General features: G+C 38.1%; 1 long non-coding RNA gene across 1 annotated transcript; it reads right to left on the bottom strand.

Moving 5' to 3' along the window:
* Positions 1-5322: 5322 nt before the first annotated feature.
* Positions 5323-17938, bottom strand: LOC140139468 (uncharacterized). The gene is made up of 3 exons (XR_011857133.1): positions 17891-17938; positions 6973-7070; positions 5323-5893 (listed from the first exon to the last, which is right to left on the bottom strand). It is a non-coding gene; the product is annotated as an uncharacterized lncRNA (long non-coding RNA).
* Between the last annotated feature and the right edge of the window lie 313 nt (positions 17939-18251).

The raw sequence follows: 18251 nt of genomic DNA, 5'->3' as shown, positions 1-18251 counted from the left end.
TTCAAATTTGCCGACTTTGGCCCCCATGGACCAGATCATGTCACATTTTGATTTAGCAAACACATAACACATTTTATGATTTAGAATTAATTATTTGTGAAGATTTCATGATAGTGACCCAATAGTGATGTCAAAAATAGACATATCACATCCAGTCTCCTCCCTGAACTTTTCCATGATTTTTGTGCCTTTTTCAAAAAAAAAAAATATGTCATGAATTTTGCCGACATATTGCAACACTGGTGAATATATTTATAACCCTGATGATAGTCATGATACCTGGTAGGAGACAGTAAAACATTCAATAATTACACTGGCTAATGTTTAATTTCTCTCTTGAACTGTTTATTATTATAGCATCATAATAGAACACTTAAAATTGAAATACTAAAAGTTACGTAATTTCTCGTTTACATACAATAATAGCAATCATGTACTTGTGCAATTGAATATATGAATACAAAAACCACCTAAGTCCATACTTTGGCCAAATTGAGTTAAGCATGGGAAATTGTTGCTATACATAGGCCTGTCATATGCATGAAAGAACAACTCAAATTCATTCTCTGTGTCTATTGGGCATGTGAAAAATAGCATGTATGAAAGAATCACCCAATTCCATGATTTGAGTCTTGTAACACATTGATTGAAATCCAGTATGTATAAATGTCCACTTGTAACACATTCATTGCTAGAGAATGACTTTTGAACAAAAAAATGGGTTTAATAAAGGAAAGTGTGTGGTTTATATTACATGGCAGAATGCTTATCAACATTATACATACCTGTGTGCTTTATTTTGTATTATCTTACTAGTGGTAATCTCATTCTAACATTGTTGTCTTTGTATATGATTCAAAAACCACCTAAGTCCAAAATTTAAAATGAACCCCACGAAGTCCCTGAAATGCTAATCGTCATACCTAATACAGGTTAATCCACTCATTTGCACGTAAAACTTACCATATTGACCAGGTAAATCTAACTGAAGGAATTAAAATGATACACGGGTTTTTCTCTCAAAATAACTTCGCATGGACTTAGGTGGCTTTTGTATTCATGTATTCAATTATTAGAACCACTCAACCATCTGTTTTTATGCATGTCACAATATACATACACATGCAATTTACTAACAATATTTTTCTTTGTTCCCATCAATCAAATTTGGTTTGGTACACAAACTCAGTCAAGTAATAGATAACTTTATTTTTCTATAAATGATATTTAATGTAACTGGTATGTTTTCAATTGACTATGATTTATATTTTCATTTAATTTATTATATTTAAAGGGACTGTGCATTCTCAGAAATGCATAATGGGCTAGTATTCCAGTTGAAATCCACAGGGAAGTATGTTTTTCAAATGTAACTGGTCAGGGTTTATCATTTTGAAACCCATACTCCCCTCTGTATTATGGCTTTACCTATATCTTCCACAGCTGGAGTGAGTATTTCAAATGAAGTTACCCAATGGTTTATTCTATTCAAAACTCATACTCCCTCTTTGAAAGACTTTAGCTAAATCTTCCACAGGGGTGGTGTGGATTTTAAATGGAATGGCCCAAAAGTTACTAATCCAAGATAAAAGTATACATTTTTGGAAAGGAAATTATCTAAATATAAATACAAATTTGGGGTGAAAAGAACAATTTTGAAGAAAATAAGAAAAAACCTCATGATTTTGCCTAAAATTGTTTGGAACACACTTTTTTTTTTTTTAGAGATAGGAAGGAAAAATCCAAAATTTGGATTTTGTGGTTTTTTGTAACCTAGACTCGCTTAGGCCTTATTTTGAATTATTGACCAAATAAGACGAAAATTCAAAAATTCAAAAATAAGACTAATATCCAAATCATGAAAAACCGTTCCATGAATGGAGTGTCTAATTACAAAAAAAAACTCATGAAATCCAAATTTGGGTACAGTGTGTTCCAAATAATTTAAGGCAAAACAATGTGCTTTTTGAAGTTTCTTCAAAAAAATACTTTTGCATAACAAAAATATATACTTGCATTAAATTTTGTTTAATTTAAAGTTACAGCACTTTTAATTAATGCATTTCTGAGAATACACACTCCCCTTAATATGACACTTTGAATAAAACTTACTTTTAATCATATATGGCAGATTTATCCAAGATTCTCACTCTGACTTGATGCTCATTCATTTGAAACAAAAAATGTTGGGGGAGGGGGCTCAAATTAAATTTTAACAGGGGTGTGCTGATGGCAATCTGAAACCCCTACCCATCTTAAGGGATTTTTTACCTAAAACTGCTGATTTGACAATTTTTTTTTTTAAATCAGGTCATATTGTAACATTTGCTGAGGAGAACAACCTCATGTTTAAATTCAAAACTTAACACACAATGTTCACAATACTCTCCATACAAGGCGTGCGGGACTGACACCAGTCACATTTGAAGGAGTGGCTCACATTGGCGGCTTATGTGCTGCTATTATACAGTGATTTTCTTTTTATTGCATCATTTGCTCAGGCCAAATTTAAAAGAGGACATATCTGACAGTGAAAACTAACATTTTGTGGAAAAGAAGTTAAATTCTATCTCTAATGGAAATGTTATAATGTTGCAATGTGGGTAGCTGTAAGGGCTATCCAGAAACACATTACATTTAACTTTTTGCTAATTTCAATCTGCATAATTTTCAATTATGACTAATTTTTTGGACAAGTCAAAATCAGCTCTAATTAATTATGCAGATTGAAATTTGCTTTTAACTTTTAAAGAAGTTCCTTACTGTTACCTAGCAAATTAAATTAATATACAGGGTGTTCCAGAAAAAGATTACAAGGTGAATGAATTTTGACATAAGCTGACAAATAAGCATCCAAATCCAAAACATAAAAAACAGCATGTAGCCCCTCTTATTCTGCATCTTACACACTTGAATCGGTTGACTGATTGCAAAGATATGAGCGATTACATAAAATACATCTCAATTCATTTCATTAAGTTTGAAAGAAAGATCATTCAACACAATGCACACTAATGCTTATCAATTGACTTTGTGTTTTGTTTGGTGAAATTCTTTTTTATTCTTCTTACACAATCTGTGTTTTGCTAAACATGTAATAAACTTTTGTTAAAATGTGAAAATACTGTGTGATATTAAAGCTTGAATCTAAAATGGTGCTTGGTACTTGTAAATATATTTTTTCGTTAATATTAATATAATTATTGCATAAAGAATTATTGTATAAAGAATTCCAGCTGACAAAAAAGTTTTCTCACACAATAATTAATGTTTTGGAATTTTCCAAGAAATGGCTATGTAAAATGTAAATCTTTTAAAATTTGAACATAATGTTGCATAATAAAAAAAATTACACGTAAAGATGTACAAGCACTTGATCATTGTCATTCTTGGCTCACATGTTCTTTGGAAAGTTGCAATATAACATATTGCACAACACAAAGAATTAAAGCTGGAAAGCTTGCAAAAATCTAATTTTTCTTGGACAAAATGTTGCTTCAAATATTGCCATGAATGCAAAGTTTTAACTTAAAAAATTAAAACATTAAACATAATATAGCACAGTATAAAAATTAGAAGCTCTAAGCTTAATCATGTATTTCTTGGGTTTTTGAAAGTTTAACATATTATGTAAAGAATTAAATCTGTTAATTGTATAGCTATCCAATTTCTGCAATCCATGTTAAGTTTCTTACAATTCAGGCACTGTGTATCAAAGTAAAGGCAGATCAAATGTTATATTCACTCACGTTTTTCACCTTCAGTGCAAGCATGATTAACATAATACCATCGTATAAAATAGATCAGAGGACTGAATTGAATGAGATACACAAACTTTACGAAGGGGTGAGCAAGTGTGACAAAAGTGCCTGTTAATCAAACTTGGAATGAGTTGTTGATGTGTGCATTGTGTGATCAATCACTCATTTCTTTGCATCCAGCCAACCGAATTAAAATAAAATTTGTGTATAATGTGCACAATGAGCTACCCACTGCTTTTAAAATATTTTGATGATATTGTCTATTTCTGGAGATGTTTTCTGGGACACCCTGTACTGTGAGAATATAATTATAATAATTTGCATCCCTTTCAGTGTTTGACTTTGCTAATTCCAGCCTAATTGGAGTTAGCTGAAAGTTATGAAAGTTCCATGTCTGAATTTCATTGCTGTGTTCATGAAAATTGATCAAGAAACCTTTACATTCAAACCAATTTTTTACCCAAATTATTTTTGGCAACAACAAAAAACATTCTTCAGTAAAAATTTTTATTTTAAAAAACTAGATATCGCTGGCGAAATTACGTAATTAATCGGATTAACTACCATAGCAATAGGTGCAAACAATTTTGAATATACCGCTGCACTACAAGCAGGTTGCACTCATCACCTGTCGTCAATCATATAGTAGATTGAATACAATACCGCTCTTTTCAAAGAGACTAATCTTACAGGTGCAAGTGATTAGCATTTCTTTGACATCTATGGTTCAATGCAGAGGTACCGCATGAACGTAGTAGTGCAGCGCGATATAATCACAAATTGTTTGTACATATTGCTATGGTAGTTAATCCGATTATTACGTAACTTCGCCAGCGTATAGATATCTAGGACCATTTACTTTTTAAAATTTTGATCAACTTCACCAAAAAAAAATGAAAATTGAGCGAAAAATCAGGCTTTTTTTCATGTTTTTTTTTCCGCAAAATTGAGCATTTTTCAACCAGTTTTGGTAAAAATTTCTCAAAGTTGGTCAAAATTTTAAAAAATGAATAAAAAATAGTTTTAAAAAAATTAATTTTGTAAAGAATTTTTTGGTACAATGCCCATGAAAATTTGGGTAAAATTGTTTTTAATTTTCTCCATAACTGAGCATTTTTGCCCAAATTTGACCTCGCATATGAATTCATCAAGTCTTTGTCATTTTAAAAGACCAAAAATTTAGCAGTTATGAGGCCCATAATTCCCTGAGGGTTAAGACCAACCTTAAGAATTAATTTTTTTACTGTTATGTGACTATATGGTAATACCAGTTATATTCACCAGATAGCCAGCTCACATAAAAATCATCACTTCAAATCACAGATGTTCCAATATCTGTGTTCAAATACAATGTTAACAGCTCTCCTAGCAATCATGCTAGAGAATGATTTGACCACTCGCCTAGCATCATACTAGAGAGTGAGTACCCACTCCCCTTTAAAATCTAGACGACAAAGCCTGTCACAAGGATCCATGATTGGCCCTGTTACATGTATGTCATTCACCATAATATTATACATTTGTCAATCAAGAAACCTCTCTATATGTTACGGTGATGACATTCAGTTATACAGATATTTTAATGTATCTTATCCAAACTCCATGAAAACAGCCTCATCTAGCATCACTGAATAAAACACTGGATGACCATAAAATCTCTGGAAGCTAAATGATGAGGAGATAGAGTTTTCTATTGGCGCATCAAATTATCATACACATAGCTTATCTCCTGCTATGCTAACAGTTGGCGATGATTCCATCAATCCAGCTCTGCAATCCAGTATGCAACCTCTGTGTTATATTTGATACACAGATGACAGTGGCTGCACATATCATATACATTGTATCCCTGTAATCTATTATAAATTAGCAACTACATCAAATATCAATTGGTTTCAAGGACCATGGCATCTACTATCTGGTGGTTTGTGCCTTGATCTTGTCCCAAATGGACTATGGCAATGGATTGTTATTAAGTTCCAATAATGACATCCAAAGACTTCAGGGCAGTTCTTATTTGCTGCATTCTTGATTCTCTATACTCTCTTGTTCTTTGTGTTGTTGCCTGTTAAAAGGCTGCTTCAATCTGCAAACTATTGAAGGAATCCTTACTCCTTAGACAGTGCTAGTGCCTGCAGAAAAGTTATTAATGAGAATAACATGAATATTAATAATAATTAACACAACATTTTCAGACCTTCCTTTTATTTAAGAAATAAAGGGTAATGCATTATCCTTTACACCAAAATAATGTGTCCTCACCCATTATTTAAACGTTTTTACTGCCAAGGACACATTATTTGCGTGTAAAGGATAATGCTGCACCCTTTATTTCTATTCTATTACCAGAAAATAGTGCAATTTAAAGAGAAAATATCATTTTTTGGCACAAATATTTTCAGTTGTTTACTTCAAGGTGGAGCGTATATCGAAATATTGCACAGCGTAATGCTGTGCGTAGAGTGTGTTACGCGCTTGACCCATTATTGCAGAATAATGGGCTCTCATGTGACGTGTTTTAACAAATCACAGTGCGCGATTTTGAATAATGGGTCGTAAGAGTAATATAATTATAAATAAGTCACAGAATTTTTAAAAATTATATACGGTAGATATTTAAGGTGGCAAACTTAACTATGGTGTTGTGCACAGAATTGCTTTAAAATTATCGTACAGGATGTGATTTTTCAATACAGCTTTTTGACTTATGCAAATTCACAAAATCCCATTTAAACACTTTTCTTTGCTGATTTAAGTTAAATGAACATAATGGATTTGACATAGCTAGCTATTGTATCTGTAAGGTGTAGTATTTGAGTTAGCTATCTGAAAATACAAATAAAGACAAAATGCCACCTAAAATGGTCAATATGTTCTATATACGTCTTTCATAAGGCGAGTTAGAAGGTAGCATGAACTAGCAGCATTTGCATTCGAATATTGAGACAAGTAAAGCTGACACACATGAGGAATGGTATTGGTTTTATTAAGGAAATCCCAATGATTGATATTTCCACCCCATTTGCATGATGTTTTTTTTGGGAGGGTTAAAATGGCAAAACTATTGCTTAGATATATTAAAAAACAAATCAAGAAATATCAAGAAATAATTGCAAATTTTCATTTTATGAAACTTGCAAATCTAAGCTAAACTTATTTAACATTCGGCCGAAAATTCTGCCCAAAACATATAGTGTAAACCTTAACTCACCTCTAGGAAGATCAATTGCAAAACATCAGATGCCCTGACACCCAAACTCGCAGCCAATGGCTTCACATGTTCATTTACTTCATGAAGTTTGCACCATTCTTTAAAATATAAAACACAAAAACATAAATGTTACATGTGGGTAAAATATAGAAGATTAAAATTGTGCTTTACAAGATACCCATGAATACCGCAACTTTGTCACAGGTGGGATAGGATAGTAAAGATGATTTGATTTAAACAATACAACATTCCCTTGTATACCACAACTTTGTCACGGGTGGGAAGGGACATAATTTTAATTGTGCTATACAACATTCCCTTGTATACCACAACTTTGTCACAGGAGGGACAGGACACTACAAATAATTTACATTATAGCACAATAGATAGTGTCCTGTTCCACCCATGATAAAGTTGTAGTATACATGGGAGTGTTGTATAGCTCATTGGAAATCATCTTTGTGCTCTGTTCCACCCATGATAAAGTTGTATTATACATGGGAGTGTTGTATAGCTCAATGGAAATCATCTACAGTACTCTGTTCCACCCATGATAAAGTTGTAGTATACATGGGAGTGTTGTATAGCTCAATGGAAATCATCTTTTTGCTCTGTTCCACCCATGATAAAGTTGTAGTATACATGGGAGTGTTGTATAGCTCAATGGAAATCATCTTTGTACTCTGTTCCACCCATGATAAAGTTGTAGTATACATGGGAGTGTTGTATAGCTCAATGGAAATCATCTTTGTGCTCTGTTCCACCCATGATAAGGTTGTAGTATACATGGGTGTGTTGTATAGCACATTGGAAATCATCTATAGTCCTCTGTTCCACGTGTGATAAAGTTGTAGTATACATGGGAATGTTGTATAGCACAGTGGAAATCATCAATAGTACTCTGTTCCACCTGTGATAAAGTTGTAGTATACATGGGAGTGTTGTCTAACACAATGGAAATCATCTATAGTGTTCAGTTCCACCTGTGATAAAGTTGTAGTATACATGGGAGTGTTGTATAGCACAATGGAAATCATCTATAGTACTCAGTTCCACCTGTGATAAAGTTGTAGCATACATGGGAGTGTTGTATAGCTCAATGGAAATCATCTTTGTGCTCTGTTCCACCCATGATAAAGTTGTAGTATACATGGGTGTGTTGTATAGCTCAATGGAAATCATCTATAGTACTCTGTTCCACCCATGATAAAGTTGTAGCATACATGGGAGTGTTGTATAGCTCAATGGAAATCATCTTTGTGCTCTGTTCCACCCATGATAAAGTTGTATTATACATGGGAGTGTTGTATAGCTCAATGGAAATCATCTTTGTGCTCTGTTCCACCTGTGATAAAGTTGTAGTATACATGGGAGTGTTGTCTAACACAATGGAAATGATCTATAGTGTTCAGTTCCACCTGTGATATAGTTGTAGTATACATGGGAGTGTTGTATAGCACAATGGAAATCATCTATAGTACTCAGTTCCACCTGTGATAAAGTTGTAGCATACATGGGAGTGTTGTATAGCTCAATGGAAATCATCTTTGTGCTCTGTTCCACCCATGATAAAGTTGTAGTATACATGGGTGTGTTGTATAGCTCAATGGAAATCATCTATAGTACTCTGTTCCACCCATGATAAAGTTGTAGCATACATGGGAGTGTTGTATAGCTCAATGGAAATCATCTTTGTGCTCTGTTCCACCCATGATAAAGTTGTATTATACATGGGAGTGTTGTATAGCTCAATGGAAATCATCTTTGTGCTCTGTTCCACCCATGATAAAGTAGTAGTATACATGGGAGTGTTGTATAGCTCAATGGAAATCATCTTTGTACTCTGTTCCACCCATGATAAAGTTGTAGTATACATGGGAGTGTTGTATAGCTCAATGGAAATCATCTTTGTGCTCTGTTCCACCCATGATAAAGTTGTATTATACATGGGAGTGTTGTATAGCTCAATGGAAATCATCTACAGTACTCTGTTCCACCCATGATAAAGTTGTAGTATACATGGGAGTGTTGTATAGCTCAATGGAAATCATCTTTGTGCTCTGTTCCACCCATGATAAAGTAGTAGTATACATGGGAGTGTTGTATAGCTCAATGGAAATCATCTTTGTACTCTGTTCCACCCATGATAAAGTTGTAGTATACATGGGAGTGTTGTATAGCTGAATGGAAATCATCTATAGTACTCTGTTCCACCCATGATAAAGTTGTAGTATACATGGGAGTGTTGTATAGCTCAATGGAAATCATCTATGTGCTCTGTTCCACCCATGATAAAGTTGTAGTATACATGGGTGTGTTGTATAGCTCAATGGAAATCATCTTTGTACTCTGTTCCACCCATGATAAAGTTGTAGTATACATGGGTGTGTTGTATAGCTCAATGGAAATCATCTTTGTGCTCTGTTCCACCCATGATAAAGTTGTAGTATACATGGGAGTGTTGTATAGCACATTGGAAATCATCTATAGTCCTCTGTTCCACCCATGATAAAGTTGTAGTATACATGGGAGTGTTGTATAGCTGAATGGAAATCATCTATAGTACACTGTTCCACCCATGATAAAGTTGTAGTATACATGGGAGTGTTGTATAGCTCAATGGAAATCATCTATGTGCTCTGTTCCACCCATGATAAAGTTGTAGTATACATGGGTGTGTTGTATAGCTCAATGGAAATCATCTTTGTACTCTGTTCCACCCATGATAAAGTTGTAGTATACATGGGTGTGTTGTATAGCTCAATGGAAATCATCTTTGTGCTCTGTTCCACCCATGATAAAGTTGTAGTATACATGGGAGTGTTGTATAGCACATTGGAAATCATCTATAGTCCACTGTTCCACCCATGATAAAGTTGTAGTATACATGGGAGTGTTGTATAGCTCAATGGAAATCATCTATGTGCTCTGTTCCACCCATGATAAAGTTGTAGTATACATGGGTGTGTTGTATAGCTCAATGGAAATCATCTTTGTACTCTGTTCCACCCATGATAAAGTTGTAGTATACATGGGTGTGTTGTATAGCTCAATGGAAATCATCTTTGTGCTCTGTTCCACCCATGATAAAGTTGTAGTATACATGGGAGTGTTGTATAGCACATTGGAAATCATCAATAGTACTCTGTTCCACCTGTGATAAAGTTGTAGTATACATGGGAGTGTTGTATAGCACAATGGAAATGATCTATAGTGTTCAGTTCCACCTGTGATATAGTTGTAGTATACATGGGAGTGTTGTATAGCACATTGGAAATCATCTATAGTCCTCTGTTCCACCTGTGATAAAGTTGTAGTATACATGGGAGTGTTGTATAGCTCAATGGAAATCATCTTTGTGCTCTGTTCCACCTGTGATAAAGTTGTAGTATACATGGGAATGTTGTATAGCACAGTGGAAATCATCAATAGTACTCTGTTCCACCTGTGATAAAGTTGTAGTATACATGGGAGTGTTGTATAGCTCAATGGAAATGATCTATAGTGTTCAGTTCCACCTGTGATATAGTTGTAGTATACATGGGAGTGTTGTATAGCACAATGGAAATCATCTATAGTACTCTGTTCCACCTGTGATAAAGTTGTAGCCTAGTATACATGGGAATGTTGTATAGCACAGTGGAAATCATCAATAGTACTCTGTTCCACCTGTGATAAAGTTGTAGTATACATGGGAGTGTTGTCTAACACAATGGAAATCATCTATAGTGTTCAGTTCCACCTGTGATAAAGTTGTAGTATACATGGGAGTGTTGTATAGCACAATGGAAATCATCTATAATGCTCCGTTCCACCTGTGACAAAGTTGTAGTATACATGGGAGTGTTGTATAGCACAGTGGAAATCATCTATAGTACTCTGTTCCACCTGTGATAAAAGTTGTAGTATACATGGGAATGTTGTATAGCACAATGGAAATCATCTATAGTGATAATATTGTTGTACACATGAGAGTGTGGTATACACATGTAGCACAATGGGAATCATGAACTTCAATGTCCTGTTTCACTTGTGAGCATGATAAAGTTGTGGCATACACTAGAGTGTTTATTCTAGTCTTTTGTTGCCTACTGAAAAGTTGAACGAAGATAATTTCTGTTTTCGGTTTCGGGAGTTATGTTAATTTCTGACATGAAAACGTGACATGAGAGAGTTGATGCTAATACAGACAAGAGAAGTGTCTAAATTTTATGGTCGTAAATTAGCGATAAATTGTACGGCTTCAATTGACTTGCGTGGGGTGTATAGGTACTTCCGCCTAGGCGAGAGTGGCTCAAAAAAAAAACCCAGCATAGAAATATACACTAATCAGTGTTGCCACGAATTACGTATACTTGTTCGTGCAATCGCGAAAAAATAGGTCATATGATTATGTAGAGATGAAACGGGGAATTCTTTTCGTCCAAAATACACCTTAAAACTTGTGTGTCCGAGATAGTAACTCAGGGCCCGACTGTAACTCAGGGCTTCGACTTAGTAACTTGGGTCTGAGATAGTAACACTCTCCCCGAGATAGTAACTCGGGGTCCGAGATAGTAACTTGGGGCCTCGACTTAATAACTCGGGTCTGAAACAGTAACACGGACCCCGAGATAGTAACTCGGGTCTGAGATAGTAATTCAGGGCCCCGACTTAGTAACTCGGGTGCGAGTAGTAACTTCGGGGTCCGAGATAGTAATTGGGGGCCTCGACTTAGTAACTTGGGGTCTGAGATAGTAACTTCGACCCCGACTTAGTAACTCGGGTCTGAGATAGTAACTGGGGCCTCGACTTAGTAACTTCGGGGTCCGTGATAGTAACTTCGGGGCCTCGACTTATTAACTCGGGTCTGAGATAGTAACACGCACCCAGAGATTGTAACTCGGGGTCTGAGATAGTAACTCGGGGCCCCGACTTAGTAATTAGGGGTTAGAGATAGTAACTCGGGGCCTCAACTTAGTAACTTGGGGTCTGAGATAGTAACACGGACCCCAAGGTAGTAACCTAGGGTCCGAGATAGTAACTCAGGCCTCGACTTAGTAACTCGGGTCTGAAATAATAACACGGACCCTGAGATTGTAACTTGGGGTCCAAGATAGTAACTCGGGGCCCCGACGTAGTAACTGTAATTAGGGGTTAGAGATAGTAACTCGGGGCCTCAACTTAGTAACTTGGTATCTGAGATAGTAACACAGACCCAAGATAGGAACTCGGGGTCCGAGATAGTACCTCGGCCCCGACTTAGTAACTCGGAGTCCGAGATAGTAACTTGGGGCCCCGAGATACTAATTGGGGTCCTGAATTACTATCTCAGACCCCGAGTTACTATCTCGGGTCCGTGTTACTGTTTCAGACCCTAAGTTATTAAGTCGAGGCCCCAAGTTATATCTCGACCCGAAGTTAATAAGTCGGGCCCGAGTTACTATCTCGGACCCCAAGTTAATAAGTCAGGGCCCGAGTTACTATCTCAGACCCCGAGTTACTATCTCGGGGAGCGTGATACTATCTCAGGCCCATGTTACTAAGTCGAAGCCCCGAAGTTACTATCTCGACCCGAAGTTACTATCTCGGGTCAGTGTTACTATCTCAGACCCCGAAGTTATTAAGTTGAGGCCCCGAGTTAGTATCTCGGACCCCGTGTTATTATATCTCTGACCCCAAGTTATTAAGTCGTAACCCGAGTTACTATCTAAGGGCCCGTGTTACTAAGTTGGGGCCCGAGTTACTATATCAGACCCTGAATTAGTATCTCGGGACCCTGAGCTACTATCTCGGACCCCAATTAGTATCTCGGGTCCCAAGTTATTATCTCGGACTCCGAGTTACTAAGTCGGGCCCCGACTTACAATCTCTGACCCTGAGTTACCGTACTATCCCGGACCCTGAGTTATAAAGTCGGGGGCCTGAATTACTATCTCGGACCCCGAGTTAATAAGTCGGGCCCCGAGTTACTATCTCGGACCCCGAAGTTAATAAGTCAGGGCCCGAAGTTACTATCTCAGACCCCGAGTTACTATCTCGGGGTCAGTGTTACTATCTCAGACCCGAGTTACTAAGTCGAAGCCCCAAGCTACTATCTCGGACCCAGAGTTACTATCTCGGGGTCAGTGTTACTATCTCAGACTCCGAGTTACTAAGTCGAGGCCCCGAGTTACTGTCTCGGTACCCGAGTTACTAAGTTGGGGCCCCAAGTTACTAACTCGGACCCTGCGTTACTATCTCGTGGTCCGTGTTACTATCTCAGACCCCGAGTTACTAAGTTGAGGCCCCGAGTTAGTATCTCGGACCCCGTGTTATTATATCTCTGACCCCAAGTTATTAAGTCGGAACCCCGAGTTACTATCTAAGGGCCCGTGTTACTAAGTTGGGGCCCGAGTTACTATATCAGACCCTGAATTAGTATCTCGGGACCCTGAGCTACTATCTCGGACCCCCAATTAGTATCTCGGGGTCCCAAGTTATTATCTCGACTCCGAGTTACTAAGTCGGGCCCCGACTTACTATCTCTGACCCTGAGTTACTGTACTATCCCGGACCCTGAGTTATAAAGTCGGGGCCCGAATTATATCTCGGACCCCGAGTTACTATCTCGGTCTGTGTTACTATCTCAGATACCAAGTTACTAAGTTGAGGCCCTGTTACTATCTCGGACCCCGAGTTACTAAGTCGAGGCCCCGAGTTACTATCTCGGACCGCCAGTTACTACGCCGGGGCCCCGAGTTACTATCTTGGACCCCGAAGTTACAATCTCCGGGTCCGTGTTATTATCTCAGACCCGAGTTACTAAGTCGACGCCTGAGTTACTATCTCGGACCCCAGGTTACTATGTCGGGGGCCGTGTTACTATCTCAGACCCCAAGTTACTAAGTTGAGGCCCCGAGTTACTATCTCTAACCCCCAATTACAAATTCGTTGCCCCGAGTTACAATCTCGGGGTGCGTGTTACTATCTCAGACCCGAAGTTAATAAGTCGAGGCCCCGAAGTTACTATCTCGGACCCCGAAGTTACTAAGTCGAGGCCCCGGTTTACTCTCTCAAACCCCGACTTACTAAGTCGGGGCCCGAGTTACTATTTCGACCCCGAGTTACTAAGTTAGGGCCCTAAGTTACTAAGTTAGGGCCCCAAGTTAGTAACTCGGACCGAGTTACTATCTCGTTGTCCGTGTTACTATCTCAGACCCCGAGTTACTAAGTTGAAGCCCCGAGTTACTATCTCGGTACCCGAGTTACTAAGAGTTACTAAGTTGGGGCCCCAAGTTACTAAGTTGGGGCCCCCAAGTTACTAACTCAGACCCCGAGTTACTATCTCGTTGTCCGTGTTACTATCTCAGACCCCGAGTTACTAAGTTGAGGCCCCGGTTACTATCTCGGACCCCGAGTTACTAAGTCGGGGCCCGAGTTACTATTTCGGACCCTGAGTTACTAAGTTGGGCCCTAAGTTACTAAGTTAGGGCCTCAAGTTAGTAACTCGACCCGAAGTTACTATCTCGTTGTCCGTGTTACTATCTCAGACCCCGAGTTACTAAGTTGAAGCCCCGAGTTACTATCTCAGTACCCGAGTTACTAAGTTGGGGCCCCAAGTTACTAAGTTGGGGACCCCGAGTTACTATCTCGTTGTCCGTGTTACTATCTCGGACCCCGAGTTATTATATCTCTGACCCCAAGATATTAAGTCGGAACCCTGAGTTACTATCTAAGGGCCCCGTGTTCTTAAGTCGGGCCCGAGTTACTATATCAGACCCTGAATTAGTATCTCGGGACCCTGAGCTACTATCTCGGATCCCCAATTAGTATCTTGGGGCCCCGAATTACTATCTCGGACTCCGAGTTACTAAGTCGGGGCCCGACTTACTATATCGGACCCTGAGTTACTATCCCGGACCCTGAGTTATAAAGTCGGGGGCCCGGATTACTATCTCAGACCCCGAGTTACTATCTTGGGGTCCGTGTTACTATCTCAGATACCAAGTTACTAAGTTGAGGCCCCAAGTTACTATCTCAGACCCGAAGTAATAAGCGAGGCCCGAGTTACTATCTCGGACCCCGGGTTACTATCTCGGGGTCCGTGTTACTATCTCAGACCCGAAGTTACTAAGTCGAGGCCCGAAGTTACAATCTTTGACCCCGAAGTTAATAAGACGAGGCCCTGAGTTACTATCTCGGACCCCGAGTTACTAAGTCGAGGCCCCAAGTTACTATCTCAGACCCAGAGTTACTAAGTCGGGGCCCGAAGTTACTTAAAGTCGAAGTTACTATCTCGGGGTCCAAGTTACTGTTTCAGACCCCGAGTTACTAAGTAATTAAGGGCCCAGGGTGTAGACATCACCCTGGGTGTAGACATAATTATTGCACAGTCCCTATATAGTATTGTGTTGTCGTGGATACATGTAGTTGATAAATTACTCGATCAAATCATTTGGATAAGGGGGTACTACACCCCTGCCCAATTTTGTGCCTATTTTTACATTTTTCTCAAAAATTATAGAGCATTGGTGACAAGTAAGATGTATATTATAGGGGCAAGGACTACAACTGCTACACTGGAAATTTTATTTCAGCACAGACAGCAGTTGTGGAGTTACAGTCAAAAATTAGGGAAAACCAATATTTGATCAATAAATCAATAACTACTTGCCTTGAGTTGCTGAATTTTCAGTGCAGTAGTTATAGTCCTTGTCTCTATAATATACATATCTAGGCCCTATATCTTACTTGTCACCAATGCACTATGATTTTTGAGAAAAACACAAAAATAAGCAAAAATTGGCTAGGGTGTAGTACCCCTTAAACATAATAGATCCCACACAATTTAAAACCAACATAACCCAACATCTACAAGAAATCTATAGACTAAAATTTGCATACATGTATGGCAAGTATATTGCACAATAGAACAGAAAAACCTGGTTTTTCGTTGATAAACCTGGTTTTTCAATCGAAAAACCTGGTTTTTCGATCGAAAAACAAGGTTTTTCAAATCGAAAAACCAGGTTTATCAATTCGATTGTCAGAGTTTTTGATAAACTTGGTTTTTCGCCTGATAAACCAGGTTTATCAAAAACTATGACAATCCAATCGATAAACTTGGTTTTTCGATTTGATAAACCTGGTTTTCAATCGAAAACCAGGTTTTTCAATTTGATTGTCATAGTTTGTGAGAGAGCAGGTTTATCGGCCGAGAAACCTGGTTTTTCACTGATAAACTTGGTTTTTCAATTCGATTGTCATAGTTTTTATTGATAAACCTGGTTTTTCAATCGAAAAACCAGGTTTTTCAAATTTGATTGTCATAGTTTTTGATAAACCAGGTTTATCGACCGATAAACCTGGTTTTTCGCCGATAAACTTGGTTTTTCAAATCGATTGTCATATTTTTTTTGATAAACCTGGTTTTTCAATCGAAAAACCAGGTTTTTCAAATTCGATTGTCATAGTTTTTGATAAACCAGGTTTATCGACCGAGAAACCAGGTTTTTCAAAAAACTATGACAATCGATTCAAAAACCTGGTTTTTCGTTTGAAAACCAGGTTTATCAGTGAAAACCAAGTTTATCGGCGAAAAACCAGGTTTCTCGGCCGAAGACCCAGGTTTTTCACCGAAAAACCAGGTTTTTCGATCGAAAAACCAGGTTTATCTATGAAAAACCAGGTTTTTCTGTTCTATTGTGCAATATACTTGCCATATACATGCACATATCAACCTAACCGCTTTACTCCTCTAGGACTGTTGTGCAGTATCAAGATCAAGATGATGTGCAAATTCCAAGTTAGACTTCATCATGTTCTTGCTGTCATTGACATATTTGTAGAGACGACTAGAGTCCCCGCTATTATCGAATGTATGGACTAGGGTAGCCCGAAACATCATGGCCCTATTCCTTCCTCACTAGGGCCATGAATGCCCTACGTACGTAAAAACGGGGCACCGTGAACTCACGTCGCGGTGATGATGTCACACTGACGGCATCTATTTATAGAAAGAATTCAAAACATTTTCCATCCTCAAATGTGCTCAAAATTTACGAACATGCACCAAATATGTTTTGTTTAAGTCTCATCTTCACGTGAGGAATGGTAGGAAGTGGTATTTATGAGAAAACGTGGTATTTTATGTGTACCCTGGACCAGATATGCTCAGGAGTCTCAGACCTTCGTGCGGAGAAGGACAGTGGAAATCAGGGGTACAGCATTAAGGCCCAAAAGTCGGGGGTTGTTTTCCTGTGTTTTTCACTCCAGAGCTTGCAGAAAATCCAAATACATGGGGTGTAAATTAAATCTTGGGGGTGAAAAATATTTTGCAGTGTAGTCAGGGGTAGGAGTAAGGTCCAAAAGTAGCTAGAGGGTCAGTTTTCACCCCCGAGCTTGCACATATTCCCAATATAGAGGGTGAAAAATTAATATTTTTTAAATTTAGGGGGTCATTCACCCCCGTTACCCCTGGTGGAAATCGTAGTGACGGACGTGTGAGTACATCGGGCTAGGACTAGGGAGCCAATTGTCAAAAGCGAACATATTATACGATACACCCATCGAATGTGTGTCATCGGTCCAGTCATCGGCCTTGTAGGAACCCATGGATTAGGTCCATGTACACATACGATGGGTGTACCCCGCTAGAGTCCCGGACTAGAGTTAAATTATAGATGTAGTATACATGTACAGTACTCGGAGAACGTGGTTGTGTATATTTTTTCTGTATACATCGCTATTTATAGAAAGGATAAATCAACTTGAGAAAATATTGTGACTTGCTCAAGTTGTTATACTCGCGCACATACTCACACTGTACAGAGTTGTACAGTATGTACAGTGCAGAAACTATCACAGCTTTTGGTATTAATATTGGTAAGCTTACACTACCATAATTCATTGACCTCATGAAATAACTGGTAAGAAACTGGACGAAATGTACACTTACTGTTGTTTAAAATGCTTGAATTCCGAAATGACTGGTTAGAAACTGGAACAAAAGTACACTTTTCTATAATACTGTGGTATAAAATTCAACCGCCGTGTGTGTTATTAATTTTACTGTGGTGACGAGCTAGATCTAATACCATCATTCATGATCTGTACGAGTCGAATGTATGACCATGGTATGACGTAGAGTTCATTAATATTCATATACAGTACTACGATTTCATCATGAGAGGGGTCTGTCACACGACACCGGTGAACGGGTCGCAACGTTACTGAAAAAATCGTTGGTGAGTCCAGTATTTGATTCATATTCCTCTCATGAAATTAAAGCTGCATTCTCTGGCAATGGATATAACATG

Source organism: Amphiura filiformis, chromosome 18 (assembly GCF_039555335.1).
Source record: "Amphiura filiformis chromosome 18, Afil_fr2py, whole genome shotgun sequence".
NCBI classification, from domain to species: domain Eukaryota; kingdom Metazoa; phylum Echinodermata; class Ophiuroidea; order Amphilepidida; family Amphiuridae; genus Amphiura; species Amphiura filiformis.
Note: the sequence above shows the minus strand (reverse complement) of the source record. Positions and strands in the feature narration are given on the sequence as shown.